The sequence below is a fragment of the Phyllobates terribilis genome, unplaced genomic scaffold, assembly GCF_046119375.1.
Source record: "Phyllobates terribilis strain yellow unplaced genomic scaffold, ASM4611937v1 Scaffold_1114__1_contigs__length_410381, whole genome shotgun sequence".
NCBI classification, from domain to species: Eukaryota; Metazoa; Chordata; class Amphibia; order Anura; family Dendrobatidae; genus Phyllobates; species Phyllobates terribilis.
The window spans coordinates 45,574-64,635 of NW_027363874.1; the positions used below are offsets into that span (position 1 = coordinate 45,574).

The 19,062-nt window shown below is 43.3% G+C and overlaps 11 non-coding genes across 11 annotated transcripts; all 11 read right to left on the minus strand.

The window, feature by feature from the left end:
* Positions 1 to 475: 475 nt before the first annotated feature.
* On the minus strand, positions 476 to 666 carry LOC141243054 (U2 spliceosomal RNA). Its single transcript, XR_012307377.1, has one exon. It is a non-coding gene; the product is annotated as a U2 spliceosomal RNA (small nuclear RNA).
* Positions 667 to 1,775: 1,109 nt separating this feature from the next.
* Positions 1,776 to 1,966, minus strand: LOC141243078 (U2 spliceosomal RNA). The gene has a single exon (XR_012307400.1). It is a non-coding gene; the product is annotated as a U2 spliceosomal RNA (small nuclear RNA).
* A 1,109-nt stretch (positions 1,967 to 3,075) lies between these two features.
* LOC141243057 (U2 spliceosomal RNA) lies at positions 3,076 to 3,266 on the minus strand. Its single transcript, XR_012307380.1, has one exon. It is a non-coding gene; the product is annotated as a U2 spliceosomal RNA (small nuclear RNA).
* A 1,109-nt stretch (positions 3,267 to 4,375) lies between these two features.
* LOC141243058 (U2 spliceosomal RNA) lies at positions 4,376 to 4,566 on the minus strand. The gene has a single exon (XR_012307381.1). It is a non-coding gene; the product is annotated as a U2 spliceosomal RNA (small nuclear RNA).
* Positions 4,567 to 5,675: 1,109 nt separating this feature from the next.
* Positions 5,676 to 5,866, minus strand: LOC141243059 (U2 spliceosomal RNA). Its single transcript, XR_012307382.1, has one exon. It is a non-coding gene; the product is annotated as a U2 spliceosomal RNA (small nuclear RNA).
* A 1,109-nt stretch (positions 5,867 to 6,975) lies between these two features.
* Positions 6,976 to 7,166, minus strand: LOC141243060 (U2 spliceosomal RNA). Its single transcript, XR_012307383.1, has one exon. It is a non-coding gene; the product is annotated as a U2 spliceosomal RNA (small nuclear RNA).
* Positions 7,167 to 8,275: 1,109 nt separating this feature from the next.
* On the minus strand, positions 8,276 to 8,466 carry LOC141243061 (U2 spliceosomal RNA). Its single transcript, XR_012307384.1, has one exon. It is a non-coding gene; the product is annotated as a U2 spliceosomal RNA (small nuclear RNA).
* A 1,112-nt stretch (positions 8,467 to 9,578) lies between these two features.
* Positions 9,579 to 9,764, minus strand: LOC141243087 (U2 spliceosomal RNA). Its single transcript, XR_012307408.1, has one exon. It is a non-coding gene; the product is annotated as a U2 spliceosomal RNA (small nuclear RNA).
* Positions 9,765 to 16,148: 6,384 nt separating this feature from the next.
* On the minus strand, positions 16,149 to 16,339 carry LOC141243062 (U2 spliceosomal RNA). Its single transcript, XR_012307385.1, has one exon. It is a non-coding gene; the product is annotated as a U2 spliceosomal RNA (small nuclear RNA).
* A 1,109-nt stretch (positions 16,340 to 17,448) lies between these two features.
* LOC141243065 (U2 spliceosomal RNA) lies at positions 17,449 to 17,639 on the minus strand. Its single transcript, XR_012307388.1, has one exon. It is a non-coding gene; the product is annotated as a U2 spliceosomal RNA (small nuclear RNA).
* A 1,109-nt stretch (positions 17,640 to 18,748) lies between these two features.
* Positions 18,749 to 18,939, minus strand: LOC141243063 (U2 spliceosomal RNA). Its single transcript, XR_012307386.1, has one exon. It is a non-coding gene; the product is annotated as a U2 spliceosomal RNA (small nuclear RNA).
* Positions 18,940 to 19,062: the final 123 nt, after the last annotated feature.

Consider the following 19,062-nt stretch of genomic DNA (forward strand, 5'->3'; position numbering starts at 1 on the left):
TTGTAGCAAACCAAAAAAGAAATTTTAAGCGCAGCAGAGTAACCAGCGCACATACCTGTTAGCTCAGGTGAGTTTAAAAGGCTGCTGTTGATAACAAGGGCATTTGCTAAATAGATGGTGTGTGTGCAACAATATACTGAAAGGTCAATTATATTGTGCAGCTTATCTCACCACCTGTAGTTATTTAGGTGAAAGCTCCAAAATGCTTGCCTAATATGTCTGTTTATCCAAAAGGAAGTAAAGAGGGAGAGCTAGAAAGATAGCATTGCGTTACATTACATGGCAATGCAATGCACAGTTGCTGAAGTTGAACCAAAATGAGCTTGTCATCTGGCTTCTGCAACTTTGAACATGAAAAATCCAATGAGGAGAAGAAAAGCAAAGCCAAAGAGTCCATCCCAAAATCCGACAAACAAGCAAAATGAACAAAAAACATTGAATTCAATACTTTCTGATTTTAGAAACTGCATTAAAGAAGGGGTGCACCGTTCCTGGAGATACTGCAATACCAGGTCAATGCGTGGAGTGGACAGAGCAAGCTCTTTTTCCATCTCCCTGTTCTAAAAATCCATTTAATATATGGTCCCCAGATAGGGGACGTATCAGATATTAAACTGATAAGAACAGATACTACACTTGATCTTAGCCAAAAGGCCGAGAAGCGATAACCAGAATTGGTTTCGAACTACGGAGCCACCCAAGGATCCTGAAGAGTCCATTTGTGGAGATGAGCTCCTGGACTCCCGTTAAGAAGACATGTTGTCAACCTCTAGATCCCTTACATGCCTGCACTTTTCGGCTTGCTGCTGCTGCAATCCACGCGTTTTAGATCTGCATAACTCCACCTCTTTAAACACAGCACCCTCACCCCCTGCTGTTCCCACCCGCCTCAACACCGTTGGAAGGGAGGAGAACCAATTAAGGCGGGGGGTGGGGTGGAACGAGCAGCTGTCTACCCTTAGCAGGAGGGCTGCTGATTACTTACCTCTCCTGCTGCTGCTGGCTGTCCAGCAGCAGACTGAAGGTGGCTGCTGCTGTGCGCAGGTATATAAAGGCTCAGAGCCTATTATGACACGCGCAGCCAGCGTTCCATTGCCACATTCCATCTACTGCAGGCAGGATACCTGGCTGGCTGAATGTCGCTGAGAAGCTCACAGAGACCGCCATAAGCAACAGTTTAACAGAATGCCACAGACTAATCAACCAAACTTTTTGGGTTGGGTTCTCTTTTATAGTCTGCAGGCATTAATTGAAAGAAGTCAGTGTTCCAGCAGAGGGAGACAACGTTTCAGAAAAGGCATTGTAGCAAACCAAAAAAGAAATTTTAAGCGCAGCAGAGTAACCAGCGCACATACCTGTTAGCTCAGGTGAGTTTAAAAGGCTGCTGTTGATAACAAGGGCATTTGCTAAATAGATGGTGTGTGTGCAACAATATACTGAAAGGTCAATTATATTGTGCAGCTTATCTCACCACCTGTAGTTAATTAGGTGAAAGCTCCAAAATGCTTGCCTAATATGTCTGTTTATCCAAAAGGAAGTAAAGAGGGAGAGCTAGAAAGATAGCATTGCGTTACATTACATGGCAATGCAATGCACAGTTGCTGAAGTTGAACCAAAATGAGCTTGTCATCTGGCTTCTGCAACTTTGAACATGAAAAATCCAATGAGGAGAAGAAAAGCAAAGCCAAAGAGTTCATCCCAAAATCCGACAAACAAGCAAAATGAACAAAAAACATTGAATTCAATACTTTCTGATTTTAGAAACTGCATTAAAGAAGGGGTGCACCGGTCCTGGAGATACTGCAATACCAGGTCAATGCGTGGAGTGGACAGAGCAAGCTCTTTTTCCATCTCCCTGTTCTAAAAATCCATTTAATATATGGTCCCCAGATAGGGGACGTATCAGATATTAAACTGATAAGAACAGATACTACCCTTGATCTTAGCCAAAAGGCCGAGAAGCGATAACCAGAATTGGTTTCGAACTACGGAGCCACCCAAGGATCCTGAAGAGTCCATTTGTGGAGATGAGCTCCTGGACTCCCGTTAAGAAGACATGTTGTCAACCTCTAGATCCCTTACATGCCTGCACTTTTCGGCTTGCTGCTGCTGCAATCCACGCGTTTTAGATCTGCATAACTCCACATCTTTAAACACAGCACCCTCACCCCCTGCTGTTCCCACCCGCCTCAACACCGTTGGAAGGGAGGAGAACCAATTAAGGCGGGGGGTTGGGTGGAACGAGCAGCTGTCTACCCTTAGCAGGAGGGCTGCTGATTACTTACCTCTCCTGCTGCTGCTGGCTGTCCAGCAGCAGACTGAAGGTGGCTGCTGCTGTGCGCAGGTATATAAAGGCTCAGAGCCTATTATGACACGCGCAGCCAGCGTTCCATTGCCACATTCCATCTACTGCAGGCAGGATACCTGGCTGGCTGAATGTCGCTGAGAAGCTCACAGAGACCGCCATAAGCAACAGTTTAACAGAATGCCACAGACTAATCAACCAAACTTTTTGGGTTGGGTTCTCTTTTATAGTCTGCAGGCATTAATTGAAAGAAGTCAGTGTTCCAGCAGAGGGAGACAACGTTTCAGAAAAGGCATTGTAGCAAACCAAAAAAGAAATTTTAAGCGCAGCAGAGTAACCAGCGCACATACCTGTTAGCTCAGGTGAGTTTAAAAGGCTGCTGTTGATAACAAGGGCATTTGCTAAATAGATGGTGTGTGTGCAACAATATACTGAAAGGTCAATTATATTGTGCAGCTTATCTCACCACCTGTAGTTATTTAGGTGAAAGCTCCAAAATGCTTGCCTAATATGTCTGTTTATCCAAAAGGAAGTAAAGAGGGAGAGCTAGAAAGATAGCATTGCGTTACATTACATGGCAATGCAATGCACAGTTGCTGAAGTTGAACCAAAATGAGCTTGTCATCTGGCTTCTGCAACTTTGAACATGAAAAATCCAATGAGGAGAAGAAAAGCAAAGCCAAAGAGTCCATCCCAAAATCCGACAAACAAGCAAAATGAACAAAAAACATTGAATTCAATACTTTCTGATTTTAGAAACTGCATTAAAGAAGGGGTGCACCGGTCCTGGAGATACTGCAATACCAGGTCAATGCGTGGAGTGGACAGAGCAAGCTCTTTTTCCATCTCCCTGTTCTAAAAATCCATTTAATATATGGTCCCCAGATAGGGGACGTATCAGATATTAAACTGATAAGAACAGATACTACACTTGATCTTAGCCAAAAGGCCGAGAAGCGATAACCAGAATTGGTTTCGAACTACGGAGCCACCCAAGGATCCTGAAGAGTCCATTTGTGGAGATGAGCTCCTGGACTCCCGTTAAGAAGACATGTTGTCAACCTCTAGATCCCTTACATGCCTGCACTTTTCGGCTTGCTGCTGCTGCAATCCACGCGTTTTAGATCTGCATAACTCCACCTCTTTAAACACAGCACCCTCACCCCCTGCTGTTCCCACCCGCCTCAACACCGTTGGAAGGGAGGAGAACCAATTAAGGCGGGGGGTGGGGTGGAACGAGCAGCTGTCTACCCTTAGCAGGAGGGCTGCTGATTACTTACCTCTCCTGCTGCTGCTGGCTGTCCAGCAGCAGACTGAAGGTGGCTGCTGCTGTGCGCAGGTATATAAAGGCTCAGAGCCTATTATGACACGCGCAGCCAGCGTTCCATTGCCACATTCCATCTACTGCAGGCAGGATACCTGGCTGGCTGAATGTCGCTGAGAAGCTCACAGAGACCGCCATAAGCAACAGTTTAACAGAATGCCACAGACTAATCAACCAAACTTTTTGGGTTGGGTTCTCTTTTATAGTCTGCAGGCATTAATTGAAAGAAGTCAGTGTTCCAGCAGAGGGAGACAACGTTTCAGAAAAGGCATTGTAGCAAACCAAAAAAGAAATTTTAAGCGCAGCAGAGTAACCAGCGCACATACCTGTTAGCTCAGGTGAGTTTAAAAGGCTGCTGTTGATAACAAGGGCATTTGCTAAATAGATGGTGTGTGTGCAACAATATACTGAAAGGTCAATTATATTGTGCAGCTTATCTCACCACCTGTAGTTATTTAGGTGAAAGCTCCAAAATGCTTGCCTAATATGTCTGTTTATCCAAAAGGAAGTAAAGAGGGAGAGCTAGAAAGATAGCATTGCGTTACATTACATGGCAATGCAATGCACAGTTGCTGAAGTTGAACCAAAATGAGCTTGTCATCTGGCTTCTGCAACTTTGAACATGAAAAATCCAATGAGGAGAAGAAAAGCAAAGCCAAAGAGTCCATCCCAAAATCCGACAAACAAGCAAAATGAACAAAAAACATTGAATTCAATACTTTCTGATTTTAGAAACTGCATTAAAGAAGGGGTGCACCGGTCCTGGAGATACTGCAATACCAGGTCAATGCGTGGAGTGGACAGAGCAAGCTCTTTTTCCATCTCCCTGTTCTAAAAATCCATTTAATATATGGTCCCCAGATAGGGGACGTATCAGATATTAAACTGATAAGAACAGATACTACACTTGATCTTAGCCAAAAGGCCGAGAAGCGATAACCAGAATTGGTTTCGAACTACGGAGCCACCCAAGGATCCTGAAGAGTCCATTTGTGGAGATGAGCTCCTGGACTCCCGTTAAGAAGACATGTTGTCAACCTCTAGATCCCTTACATGCCTGCACTTTTCGGCTTGCTGCTGCTGCAATCCACGCGTTTTAGATCTGCATAACTCCACCTCTTTAAACACAGCACCCTCACCCCCTGCTGTTCCCACCCGCCTCAACACCGTTGGAAGGGAGGAGAACCAATTAAGGCGGGGGGTGGGGTGGAACGAGCAGCTGTCTACCCTTAGCAGGAGGGCTGCTGATTACTTACCTCTCCTGCTGCTGCTGGCTGTCCAGCAGCAGACTGAAGGTGGCTGCTGCTGTGCGCAGGTATATAAAGGCTCAGAGCCTATTATGACACGCGCAGCCAGCGTTCCATTGCCACATTCCATCTACTGCAGGCAGGATACCTGGCTGGCTGAATGTCGCTGAGAAGCTCACAGAGACCGCCATAAGCAACAGTTTAACAGAATGCCACAGACTAATCAACCAAACTTTTTGGGTTGGGTTCTCTTTTATAGTCTGCAGGCATTAATTGAAAGAAGTCAGTGTTCCAGCAGAGGGAGACAACGTTTCAGAAAAGGCATTGTAGCAAACCAAAAAAGAAATTTTAAGCGCAGCAGAGTAACCAGCGCACATACCTGTTAGCTCAGGTGAGTTTAAAAGGCTGCTGTTGATAACAAGGGCATTTGCTAAATAGATGGTGTGTGTGCAACAATATACTGAAAGGTCAATTATATTGTGCAGCTTATCTCACCACCTGTAGTTATTTAGGTGAAAGCTCCAAAATGCTTGCCTAATATGTCTGTTTATCCAAAAGGAAGTAAAGAGGGAGAGCTAGAAAGATAGCATTGCGTTACATTACATGGCAATGCAATGCACAGTTGCTGAAGTTGAACCAAAATGAGCTTGTCATCTGGCTTCTGCAACTTTGAACATGAAAAATCCAATGAGGAGAAGAAAAGCAAAGCCAAAGAGTCCATCCCAAAATCCGACAAACAAGCAAAATGAACAAAAAACATTGAATTCAATACTTTCTGATTTTAGAAACTGCATTAAAGAAGGGGTGCACCGGTCCTGGAGATACTGCAATACCAGGTCAATGCGTGGAGTGGACAGAGCAAGCTCTTTTTCCATCTCCCTGTTCTAAAAATCCATTTAATATATGGTCCCCAGATAGGGGACGTATCAGATATTAAACTGATAAGAACAGATACTACACTTGATCTTAGCCAAAAGGCCGAGAAGCGATAACCAGAATTGGTTTCGAACTACGGAGCCACCCAAGGATCCTGAAGAGTCCATTTGTGGAGATGAGCTCCTGGACTCCCGTTAAGAAGACATGTTGTCAACCTCTAGATCCCTTACATGCCTGCACTTTTCGGCTTGCTGCTGCTGCAATCCACGCGTTTTAGATCTGCATAACTCCACCTCTTTAAACACAGCACCCTCACCCCCTGCTGTTCCCACCCGCCTCAACACCGTTGGAAGGGAGGAGAACCAATTAAGGCGGGGGGTGGGGTGGAACGAGCAGCTGTCTACCCTTAGCAGGAGGGCTGCTGATTACTTACCTCTCCTGCTGCTGCTGGCTGTCCAGCAGCAGACTGAAGGTGGCTGCTGCTGTGCGCAGGTATATAAAGGCTCAGAGCCTATTATGACACGCGCAGCCAGCGTTCCATTGCCACATTCCATCTACTGCAGGCAGGATACCTGGCTGGCTGAATGTCGCTGAGAAGCTCACAGAGACCGCCATAAGCAACAGTTTAACAGAATGCCACAGACTAATCAACCAAACTTTTTGGGTTGGGTTCTCTTTTATAGTCTGCAGGCATTAATTGAAAGAAGTCAGTGTTCCAGCAGAGGGAGACAACGTTTCAGAAAAGGCATTGTAGCAAACCAAAAAAGAAATTTTAAGCGTAGCAGAGTAACCAGCGCACATACCTGTTAGCTCAGGTGAGTTTAAAAGGCTGCTGTTGATAACAAGGGCATTTGCTAAATAGATGGTGTGTGTGCAACAATATACTGAAAGGTCAATTATATTGTGCAGCTTATCTCACCACCTGTAGTTATTTAGGTGAAAGCTCCAAAATGCTTGCCTAATATGTCTGTTTATCCAAAAGGAAGTAAAGAGGGAGAGCTAGAAAGATAGCATTGCATTACATTACATGGCAATGCAATGCACAGTTGCTGAAGTTGAACCAAAATGAGCTTGTCATCTGGCTTCTGCAACTTTGAACATGAAAAATCCAATGAGGAGAAGAAAAGCAAAGCCAAAGAGTCCATCCCAAAATCCGACAAACAAGCAAAATGAACAAAAAACAATGAATTCAATACTTTCTGATTTTAGAAACTGCATTAAAGAAGGGGTGCACCGGTCCTGGAGATACTGCAATACCAGGTCAATGCGTGGAGTGGACAGAGCAAGCTCTTTTTCCATCTCCCTGTTCTAAAAATCCATTTAATATATGGTCCCCAGATAGGGGACGTATCAGATATTAAACTGATAAGAACAGATACTACACTTGATCTTAGCCAAAAGGCCGAGAAGCGATAACCAGAATTGGTTTCGAACTACGGAGCCACCCAAGGATCCTGAAGAGTCCATTTGTGGAGATGAGCTCCTGGACTCCCGTTAAGAAGACATGTTGTCAACCTCTAGATCCCTTACATGCCTGCACTTTTCGGCTTGCTGCTGCTGCAATCCACGCGTTTTAGATCTGCATAACTCCACCTCTTTAAACACAGCACCCTCACCCCCTGCTGTTCCCACCCGCCTCAACACCGTTGGAAGGGAGGAGAACCAATTAAGGCGGGGGGTGGGGTGGAACGAGCAGCTGTCTACCCTTAGCAGGAGGGCTGCTGATTACTTACCTCTCCTGCTGCTGCTGGCTGTCCAGCAGCAGACTGAAGGTGGCTGCTGCTGTGCGCAGGTATATAAAGGCTCAGAGCCTATTATGACACGCGCAGCCAGCGTTCCATTGCCACATTCCATCTACTGCAGGCAGGATACCTGGCTGGCTGAATGTCGCTGAGAAGCTCACAGAGACCGCCATAAGCAACAGTTTAACAGAATGCCACAGACTAATCAACCAAACTTTTTGGGTTGGGTTCTCTTTTATAGTCTGCAGGCATTAATTGAAAGAAGTCAGTGTTCCAGCAGAGGGAGACAACGTTTCAGAAAAGGCATTGTAGCAAACCAAAAAAGAAATTTTAAGCGCAGCAGAGTAACCAGCGCACATACCTGTTAGCTCAGGTGAGTTTAAAAGGCTGCTGTTGATAACAAGGGCATTTGCTAAATAGATGGTGTGTGTGCAACAATATACTGAAAGGTCAATTATATTGTGCAGCTTATCTCACCACCTGTAGTTATTTAGGTGAAAGCTCCAAAATGCTTGCCTAATATGTCTGTTTATCCAAAAGGAAGTAAAGAGGGAGAGCTAGAAAGATAGCATTGCGTTACATTACATGGCAATGCAATGCACAGTTGCTGAAGTTGAACCAAAATGAGCTTGTCATCTGGCTTCTGCAACTTTGAACATGAAAAATCCAATGAGGAGAAGAAAAGCAAAGCCAAAGAGTCCATCCCAAAATCCGACAAACAAGCAAAATGAACAAAAAACATTGAATGCAATACTTTCTGATTTTAGAAACTGCATTAAAGAAGGGGTGCACCGGTCCTGGAGATACTGCAATACCAGGTCAATGCGTGGAGTGGACAGAGCAAGCTCTTTTTCCATCTCCCTGTTCTAAAAATCCATTTAATATATGGTCCCCAGATAGGGGACGTATCAGATATTAAACTGATAAGAACAGATACTACACTTGATCTTAGCCAAAAGGCCGAGAAGCGATAACCAGAATTGGTTTCGAACTACGGAGCCACCCAAGGATCCTGAAGAGTCCATTTGTGGAGATGAGCTCCTGGACTCCCGTTAAGAAGACATGTTGTCAACCTCTAGATCCCTTACATGCCTGCACTTTTCGGCTTGCTGCTGCTGCAATCCACGCGTTTTAGATCTGCATAACTCCACCTCTTTAAACACAGCACCCTCACCCCCTGCTGTTCCCACCCGCCTCAACACCGTTGGAAGGGAGGAGAACCAATTAAGGCGGGGGGTGGGGTGGAACGAGCAGCTGTCTACCCTTAGCAGGAGGGCTGCTGATTACTTACCTCTCCTGCTGCTGCTGCTGGCTGTCCAGCAGCAGACTGAAGGTGGCTGCTGCTGTGCGCAGGTATATAAAGGCTCAGAGCCTATTATGACACGCGCAGCCAGCGTTCCATTGCCACATTCCATCTACTGCAGGCAGGATACCTGGCTGGCTGAATGTCGCTGAGAAGCTCACAGAGACCGCCATAAGCAACAGTTTAACAGAATGCCACAGACTAATCAACCAAACTTTTTGGGTTGGGTTCTCTTTTATAGTCTGCAGGCATTAATTGAAAGAAGTCAGTGTTCCAGCAGAGGGAGACAACGTTTCAGAAAAGGCATTGTAGCAAACCAAAAAAGAAATTTTAAGCGCAGCAGAGTAACCAGCGCACATACCTGTTAGCTCAGGTGAGTTTAAAAGGCTGCTGTTGATAACAAGGGCATTTGCTAAATAGATGGTGTGTGTGCAACAATATACTGAAAGGTCAATTATATTGTGCAGCTTATCTCACCACCTGTAGTTATTTAGGTGAAAGCTCCAAAATGCTTGCCTAATATGTCTGTTTATCCAAAAGGAAGTAAAGAGGGAGAGCTAGAAAGATAGCATTGCGTTACATTACATGGCAATGCAATGCACAGTTGCTGAAGTTGAACCAAAATGAGCTTGTCATCTGGCTTCTGCAACTTTGAACATGAAAAATCCAATGAGGAGAAGAAAAGCAAAGCCAAAGAGTCCATCCCAAAATCCGACAAACAAGCAAAATGAACAAAAAACATTGAATTCAATACTTTCTGATTTTAGAAACTGCATTAAAGAAGGGGTGCACCGGTCCTGGAGATACTGCAATACCAGGTCAATGCGTGGAGTGGACAGAGCAAGCTCTTTTTCCATCTCCCTGTTCTAAAAATCCATTTAATATATGGTCCCCAGATAGGGGACGTATCAGATATTAAACTGATAAGAACAGATTTTTTTAATTTGGCTATCCCCTGCAGAGGGATAAAACCGTTTATTAAAACTTTAACAAATTACAAGCATAATTACACAAATACCAAACGTTAAAAGACAAATGAAATTTACAAAACAAAAAAATACAAAGATTTTAAATAATTAGGTTCCATTGGTCAACAAGCCATTTTTTGGAAATATGTACATTCTTCTTTTTGTCAATTAAATAATAAGTATACATTTCACATAAACATAAACTTAAAACATCATTCACTGATAAAACATCTTGTTTAAAAATAGCAATGTTGCGCGCTTTCCAGAGAGATGACTTGGCGCAGTTCACTGTCTTCCAAGCCATTGTGTACTGGTCCATTGTGGGGCATTCCATAAGTCCGTATAGCACAGTTTTATATGTAAAGTCCTTGAGGTCTGCCACCCTTTCCAGTAGGGGGAGCAGTCTTCTCCAGAAATCCTTTGCAAAATTACATGTCCATAATAGATGTTCCACCGTTTCCTCGTCTTGGCATCCGGCTCTTGGGCAGATGGCAGACCTCACAAATCCTCTTCTGTATTGGAATGCCCGGCAAGGAAGACAGCGTTGCATGCAACTCCAAGCCAGATCTCTCTGTTCATTAAAAAGATAAAAAACGTTAATCATTTTCCAGATAGACATAGATTTGTCATCATCATATCTGTCAACATTACATATTTCCTCACTTTTACGTATTTCTTTAATTAGTTTCTTACTATTTCTTAATTCCTCTATTTTCTTAGTCCCTAAATTAAAATCTGACACTATTTTCCTTAAAATCTCATAATGCGTCGACAAATTAAAAGCATGGGGCACAGATATATTAACTTCATACCATCCAAACTTTCTCATAAAAAATCCTGTATTAAAACGCATAAAAAAGGACCAATAGTGATTCTTAAAAAGGGCATTAAAACAGTAAACGAACAGATGGATTAAAAGAAACCTATTAAAATCTGGAAAATCTTTACCACCTTTTACTTTTGATTTCATCACGATTTCTCTTTTCAGCTTTTCCATTTTTGAGTTCCAAAAGAAGGTAAAACAGGTTTTGGTTATCTTTTTTAAAACATTAACAGGCGGGGGGAAAACCATGCTAAGATACAATAAAAGAGGTAAAATCACCATCTTTAAAACCAATACTTTACCCTCCATTGTAAGTCTCCTCATGTTCCACATACATATTTTCGTATTTACTTTCTGTGTAACTGTTTCCCAACTATTATAACCATCATTATTTTCAGTGAATGATATACCTAAAATGGAAATGGATTCGGAGACATTAATTGGTACATCACGTAAAATCATCCCCCCAACACTTAAAATGTTACACTTATTAAAATTGATTTTAAAACCAGAAGCTAGGCAAAAGGATTGCACTTGATGGAGAGTGGCCGTAAGTGATGGTGCATCTGTACACAAGACCGCCACGTCATCCATGTAGCCTACAACCTTGGCCTCCAAACCACCGCTTCCAGGCAGAGGGACACCGCATATCTGTTTATTTTGGCGTATTGCACATAACATTGGTTCCAGTGCACAGATAAACAGTAGGGGGGACAGAGGGCATCCCTGTTTCACCCCTGACCGTAAAAATACCTCTTGTGTCTTAAAACCATTCACTAAAATCTTACTTGTACAATCCTTGTAAAATGCTTTAAGCGATAGTAAAAACCCTTCTGGTATGCCCATTTTCTCTAAAACTTTAAAAAGATAAAAGTGTGAGACACGGTCAAATGCTTTTTCAAAATCAATAGATAAAATCGCCATTTTCCCCTTTCTGTCTTTCACATCCTCAATACAGTCTTTCACTAAATTCAGATTGTCCCATATACTGCGCCCCGGCACCCCACACACTTGATTAGAATGAATAACTTTGCTGATGACTTCTTTTAGACGATTTGCACAAATTTTAGCCATTATTTTATAGTCACAATTTAAAAGTGTTATTGGTCTCCAGTTTTCTAATTTTGATTTATCGCCTTTTTTGTATAGGAGGGAGACTTCACCTTTCTTCCAGGAATTTAATAAAACCTTATTATTAAAAACCTCAGTAAACAAATAAAACAAATCATCTTTTAAAATATCATAAAAACATACATAAAATTCTATTGGGATGCCATCAGGACCAGGGACCTTTCCAGTTTTAAAACTTTTAATAGTTTTTAACACTTCTTGTTCCGTTAAAACTTGGGATAAAAACTCTTGGGATGCGGGATCTAAAACAGCTGTTAGTCCTTGCAGCGAATCATCCATTAATTTATTATCTATATTTTTTCCATTAAAAAGATTAGAAAAAAAAACCTCAACTTTACCCAGCATATTTTTTATATTATTCTCACCATCTATATGGTCAATTATCACTTTTTCTTTTTTATTTTTCCTAAAAAAATATCTGGAACACTTTTCATTTTCTTCTATATGTTGTACTCTAGAACGAAAAATTATCTCTTTTCCTTTTTGTTCTAGCCATTTTGAAATCTCTTCTTTTAAGTTTGAAATATCAACTTGTACATCTATCCCATTGTCTCTGAGCTTAAATAATGTTTGTAGGCGGGTATTTAAAATTCTATATTCTTCATATTTTTCTTTGGCTCTACATATACTCTTTTTAATAAAAAAGTCTTTTATTTTTACTTTCATTCTATCCCACCATACACTCATAGTCTCATTTGTTTTTTTCCCTTTTCTACATTTCCTATAAAACTCAATAAAATCTGATAAAATCTGCGGGTCGGTTAAAAGGGATACGTTCATTTTCCAGCTTTTCTTACCACATTTTTTGTTGTCATTTACTTTTATGGTAAAGGATAAAAGTTTATGGTCTGAAAATATATTAGTTAAAACTTCACATTTGGCAGGTATTGTTTTATCTGAACCAAAAATAAAATCAATCCTAGAGCTACAATTAGCATTGCTCCAAGTGAAACCGGCGTCCTCTGTGCTGTCACTATGACACTCTTTATATATGTCTTTCAATTTAGCATCTTTGACTATATCATGTAGCATACCTGAGGTTTTATCGTAGTTCCTGCTTACAGAGCTGGAGCGCCGGTTTTCACCTTTTAAAACACAATTAAAATCCCCTGCTAAGATAAAAGGTTCAGAGTTATTAATAAATAATGGTAAAAGATCAAGCATTTCGGCTCTTTCATTTTTCTCTGGGGATCCATAAAAATTTAAAAACTGCCATCTAATACCATCAATAAAAGCTTTCACTAATAAAATACGACCTGGTAAAATTTCCTGAATAAAATCAATTAAAACGTTCCCTTTAAAAAGTATGGCTACACCCGCTGATCCTGCAGCATTCGATCCAGACCAGACAGATGGCCCACACTTCCACTCATCTTTATATTTTTGATATGACATTTCATGTGGGATATTACATTCTTGCAGAAAAAATACAGATGCAGTAAAACACGTAAAAAAATTAAAAAGAGCAGTTCTTCTCGTATTAGATTTTATGCCTCTCACGTTGAAGGAAATACCTTTGAGTTCAGCCATCATTAGAAAATGTAGAAATTTTAATTAGGTAACTAAGAGCAACGGATTTACCTGTCCGATGAACCTGATCAGACCACTGGGCTTGCGCCTCCCTCCTCATCTGATAGTATCGTCACGAGAGTCTCCGTGGAGGAGGAAAGATTACCACATTTATATAAACCCGACGCTACACTGGCATAGCTCGGAGGGCTGGCTGGCAGAACCCGCTGGGTCTCCATTGGCTGGCCATGCAGTTCCTCATCAGGTGGGTCCCCGAGGGGTTCCGCCGCCCCTGTTTGACCTGTAGAAGGTCGTCCTATAGGAGGAGGTTGCGCACAAGGCAGAGCCTCTGACTCTTCAGAGGCAGCAAGATCCCGGTCCCCACCTGTAGCAGCGGAGACCGAAACCCCTGAGGGTCCAGCGTCCACGTCCCCTTCTGGAGAAGTGTCCATCTGTTCACCTCCTGCTGCCTCCTCCGAACCACCCTTTTTCTTTTTCTTAGGACCCACCTTTATCCACTCAGCGCCCTCAGCACTAGGAGACCCAGACTGGGCATGGGCTTCTGTGTCGGCCTTTTGCCGGTCCCTTTTGACCTTACCAGTAGTGCCCTTCTGCTCCTTCTCAGCCCTCCTTTTGGACTCCCGCAGGTCCTGCAGCCAGGTTTTGGGATTTGGTATTTTACCTGTCAAAGACTCTGGAGACACTTCACTATTTGGTACGCCCTTATTGTCTCCAGAGGCTCCAGGTTGTTGTTCCTCCTCCTGAGGGGTGGTCTGATCTTTTGGTCCTTGGTCGGACGTCTTGGACTTCCCCTTTTGCTCATCTTCCCGAAATCTGTGAGGGCAAGAAAAATAAAAGTGACCTGGAGTCTGGCAAAAACTGCATTTCTTTTCCTTAGGGCATTCTTTTGTCTCATGTTCTTCACTAGCACAATTTCTACATGATACATGACAGTTTTCTTTTGAATGACCATAGCGCCCACAATTTCTGCAATATACTGGCATCCCAGAAAAGAAGAAATCCCCATTTGTTTGCCCAATTTTGAAACGGGCAGGGGGGAGCCGTATACCACCTGGTGTATTTGGATCTCTTGTACACTTCACAAGGAATTTCCACTTAGATGTCCATATGTTATATTCGTTTAATATCTTCCCAATACATTTAACACTTTTAAAATAAATTGCTAGAAATGACATTACTTCTGGAGCAGAAACAAAGGGCGAAAATATTTTTACAATAACCAGTCTTACCTCATCCAGGACGTGCTCAACAATTTGTATCCCTTTCAAAACAGGACTATTTTCAACTTTTTTTAACTTTTCTAGTACATCTCTAAAAATACCTTCTCCGGTGAATGTGATGTCATAGTCACCTCTTCTGGGATAATCCTGGATGGAGAGAATTTCATTCCTTTGTACGCCAAGAAGGTTCCTGAGCACGTCCTGGACTACATACCCTAATTTCCTCATATCCGAGCCACCCGCCGTGAAGTGAACTCGGATAGAGTTTTTTAGCCTCGCATAAAGAGGCACGAGGTTAGGGTCAACCTCCATGGAAAAACGCAACAAGGTTGCAAATTGCAGCCGCTTGCAATCTGCGCTCCCAGTGTTCTTGCAGCGAAAAACACCTGGAAGCTGGGGGATCGCAACTCGTTACCCTGGGACTAAGCCCTCTCCCTAATAGCAGCAAGCAGGTTAAGTCCACCAAAGTGGACGATCCTGCCAGGCCAAGGAGAGGGGTACCCGAGTGCCCTTCAACCACAATCTCCTGCACTAAAGCACTTGATCGTAGCCAAAAGGCCGAGAAGCGATAACCAGAATTGGTTTCGAACTACGGAGCCACCCAAGGATCCTGAAGAGTCCATTTGTGGAGATGAGCTCCTGGACTCCCGTTAAGAAGACATGTTGTCAACCTCTAGATCCCTTACATGCCTGCACTTTTCGGCTTGCTGCTGCTGCAATCCACGCGTTTTAGATCTGCATAACTCCACCTCTTTAAACACAGCACCCTCACCCCCTGCTGTTCCCACCCGCCTCAACACCGTTGGAAGGGAGGAGAACCAATTAAGGCGGGGGGTGGGGTGGAACGAGCAGCTGTCTACCCTTAGCAGGAGGGCTGCTGATTACTTACCTCTCCTGCTGCTGCTGGCTGTCCAGCAGCAGACTGAAGGTGGCTGCTGCTGTGCGCAGGTATATAAAGGCTCAGAGCCTATTATGACACACGCAGCCAGCGTTCCATTGCCACATTCCATCTACTGCAGGCAGGATACCTGGCTGGCTGAATGTCGCTGAGAAGCTCACAGAGACCGCCATAAGCAACAGTTTAACAGAATGCCACAGACTAATCAACCAAACTTTTTGGGTTGGGTTCTCTTTTATAGTCTGCAGGCATTAATTGAAAGAAGTCAGTGTTCCAGCAGAGGGAGACAACGTTTCAGAAAAGGCATTGTAGCAAACCAAAAAAGAAATTTTAAGCGCAGCAGAGTAACCAGCGCACATACCTGTTAGCTCAGGTGAGTTTAAAAGGCTGCTGTTGATAACAAGGGCATTTGCTAAATAGATGGTGTGTGTGCAACAATATACTGAAAGGTCAATTATATTGTGCAGCTTATCTCACCACCTGTAGTTATTTAGGTGAAAGCTCCAAAATGCTTGCCTAATATGTCTGTTTATCCAAAAGGAAGTAAAGAGGGAGAGCTAGAAAGATAGCATTGCATTACATTACATGGCAATGCAATGCACAGTTGCTGAAGTTGAACCAAAATGAGCTTGTCATCTGGCTTCTGCAACTTTGAACATGAAAAATCCAATGAGGAGAAGAAAAGCAAAGCCAAAGAGTCCATCCCAAAATCCGACAAACAAGCAAAATGAACAAAAAACAATGAATTCAATACTTTCTGATTTTAGAAACTGCATTAAAGAAGGGGTGCACCGGTCCTGGAGATACTGCAATACCAGGTCAATGCGTGGAGTGGACAGAGCAAGCTCTTTTTCCATCTCCCTGTTCTAAAAATCCATTTAATATATGGTCCCCAGATAGGGGACGTATCAGATATTAAACTGATAAGAACAGATACTACACTTGATCTTAGCCAAAAGGCCGAGAAGCGATAACCAGAATTGGTTTCGAACTACGGAGCCACCCAAGGATCCTGAAGAGTCCATTTGTGGAGATGAGCTCCTGGACTCCCGTTAAGAAGACATGTTGTCAACCTCTAGATCCCTTACATGCCTGCACTTTTCGGCTTGCTGCTGCTGCAATCCACGCGTTTTAGATCTGCATAACTCCACCTCTTTAAACACAGCACCCTCACCCCCTGCTGTTCCCACCCGCCTCAACACCGTTGGAAGGGAGGAGAACCAATTAAGGCGGGGGGTGGGGTGGAACGAGCAGCTGTCTAGCCTTAGCAGGAGGGCTGCTGATTATTTACCTCTCCTGCTGCTGCTGGCTGTCCAGCAGCAGACTGAAGGTGGCTGCTGCTGTGCGCAGGTATATAAAGGCTCAGAGCCTATTATGACACGCGCAGCCAGCGTTCCATTGCCACATTCCATCTACTGCAGGCAGGATACCTGGCTGGCTGAATGTCGCTGAGAAGCTCACAGAGACCGCCATAAGCAACAGTTTAACAGAATGCCACAGACTAATCAACCAAACTTTTTGGGTTGGGTTCTCTTTTATAGTCTGCAGGCATTAATTGAAAGAAGTCAGTGTTCCAGCAGAGGGAGACAACGTTTCAGAAAAGGCATTGTAGCAAACCAAAAAAGAAATTTTAAGCGCAGCAGAGTAACCAGCGCACATACCTGTTAGCTCAGGTGAGTTTAAAAGGCTGCTGTTGATAACAAGGGCATTTGCTAAATAGATGGTGTGTGTGCAACAATATACTGAAAGGTCAATTATATTGTGCAGCTTATCTCACCACCTGTAGTTATTTAGGTGAAAGCTCCAAAATGCTTGCCTAATATGTCTGTTTATCCAAAAGGAAGTAAAGAGGGAGAGCTAGAAAGATAGCATTGCGTTACATTACATGGCAATGCAATGCACAGTTGCTGAAGTTGAACCAAAATGAGCTTGTCATCTGGCTTCTGCAACTTTGAACATGAAAAATCCAATGAGGAGAAGAAAAGCAAAGCCAAAGAGTCCATCCCAAAATCCGACAAACAAGCAAAATGAACAAAAAACATTGAATTCAATACTTTCTGATTTTAGAAACTGCATTAAAGAAGGGGTGCACCGTTCCTGGAGATACTGCAATACCAGGTCAATGCGTGGAGTGGACAGAGCAAGCTCTTTTTCCATCTCCCTGTTCTAAAAATCCATTTAATATATGGTCCCCAGATAGGGGACGTATCAGATATTAAACTGATAAGAACAGATACTACACTTGATCTTAGCCAAAAGGCCGAGAAGCGATAACCAGAATTGGTTTCGAACTACGGAGCCACCCAAGGATCCTGAAGAGTCCATTTGTGGAGATGAGCTCCTGGACTCCCGTTAAGAAGACATGTTGTCAACCTCTAGATCCCTTACATGCCTGCACTTTTCGGCTTGCTGCTGCTGCAATCCACGCGTTTTAGATCTGCATAACTCCACCTCTTTAAACACAGCACCCTCACCCCCTGCTGTTCCCACCCGCCTCAACACCGTTGGAAGGGAGGAGAACCAATTAAGGCGGGGGGTTGGGTGGAACGAGCAGCTGTCTACCCTTAGCAGGAGGGCTGCTGATTACTTACCTCTCCTGCTGCTGCTGGCTGTCCAGCAGCAGACTGAAGGTGGCTGCTGCTGTGCGCAGGTATATAAAGGCTCAGAGCCTATTATGACACGCGCAGCCAGCGTTCCATTGCCACATTCCATCTACTGCAGGCAGGATACCTGGCTGGCTGAATGTCGCTGAGAAGCTCACAGAGACCGCCATAAGCAACAGTTTAACAGAATGCCACAGACTAATCAACCAAACTTTTTGGGTTGGGTTCTCTTTTATAGTCTGCAGGCATTAATTGAAAGAAGTCAGTGTTCCAGCAGAGGGAGACAACGTTTCAGAAAAGGCATTGTAGCAAACCAAAAAAGAAATTTTAAGCGCAGCAGAGTAACCAGCGCACATACCTGTTAGCTCAGGTGAGTTTAAAAGGCTGCTGTTGATAACAAGGGCATTTGCTAAATAGATGGTGTGTGTGCAACAATATACTGAAAGGTCAATTATATTGTGCAGCTTATCTCACCACCTGTAGTTATTTAGGTGAAAGCTCCAAAATGCTTGCCTAATATGTCTGTTTATCCAAAAGGAAGTAAAGAGGGAGAGCTAGAAAGATAGCATTGCGTTACATTACATGGCAATGCAATGCACAGTTGCTGAAGTTGAACCAAAATGAGCTTGTCATCTGGCTTCTGCAACTTTGAACATGAAAAATCCAATGAGGAGAAGAAAAGCAAAGCCAAAGAGTCCATCCCAAAATCCGACAAACAAGCAAAATGAACAAAAAACATTGAATTCAATACTTTCTGATTTTAGAAACTGCATTAAAGAAGGGGTGCACCGGTCCTGGAGATACTGCAATACCAGGTCAATGCGTGGAGTGGACAGAGCAAGCTCTTTTTCCATCTCCCTGTTCTAAAAATCCATTTAATATATGGTCCCCAGATAGGGGACGTATCAGATATTAAACTGATAAGAACAGATACTACACTTGATCTTAGCCAAAAGGCCGAGAAGCGATAACCAGAATTGGTTTCGAACTACGGAGCCACCCAAGGATCCTGAAGAGTCCATTTGTGGAGATGAGCTCCTGGACTCCCGTTAAGAAGACATGTTGTCAACCTCTAGATCCCTTACATGCCTG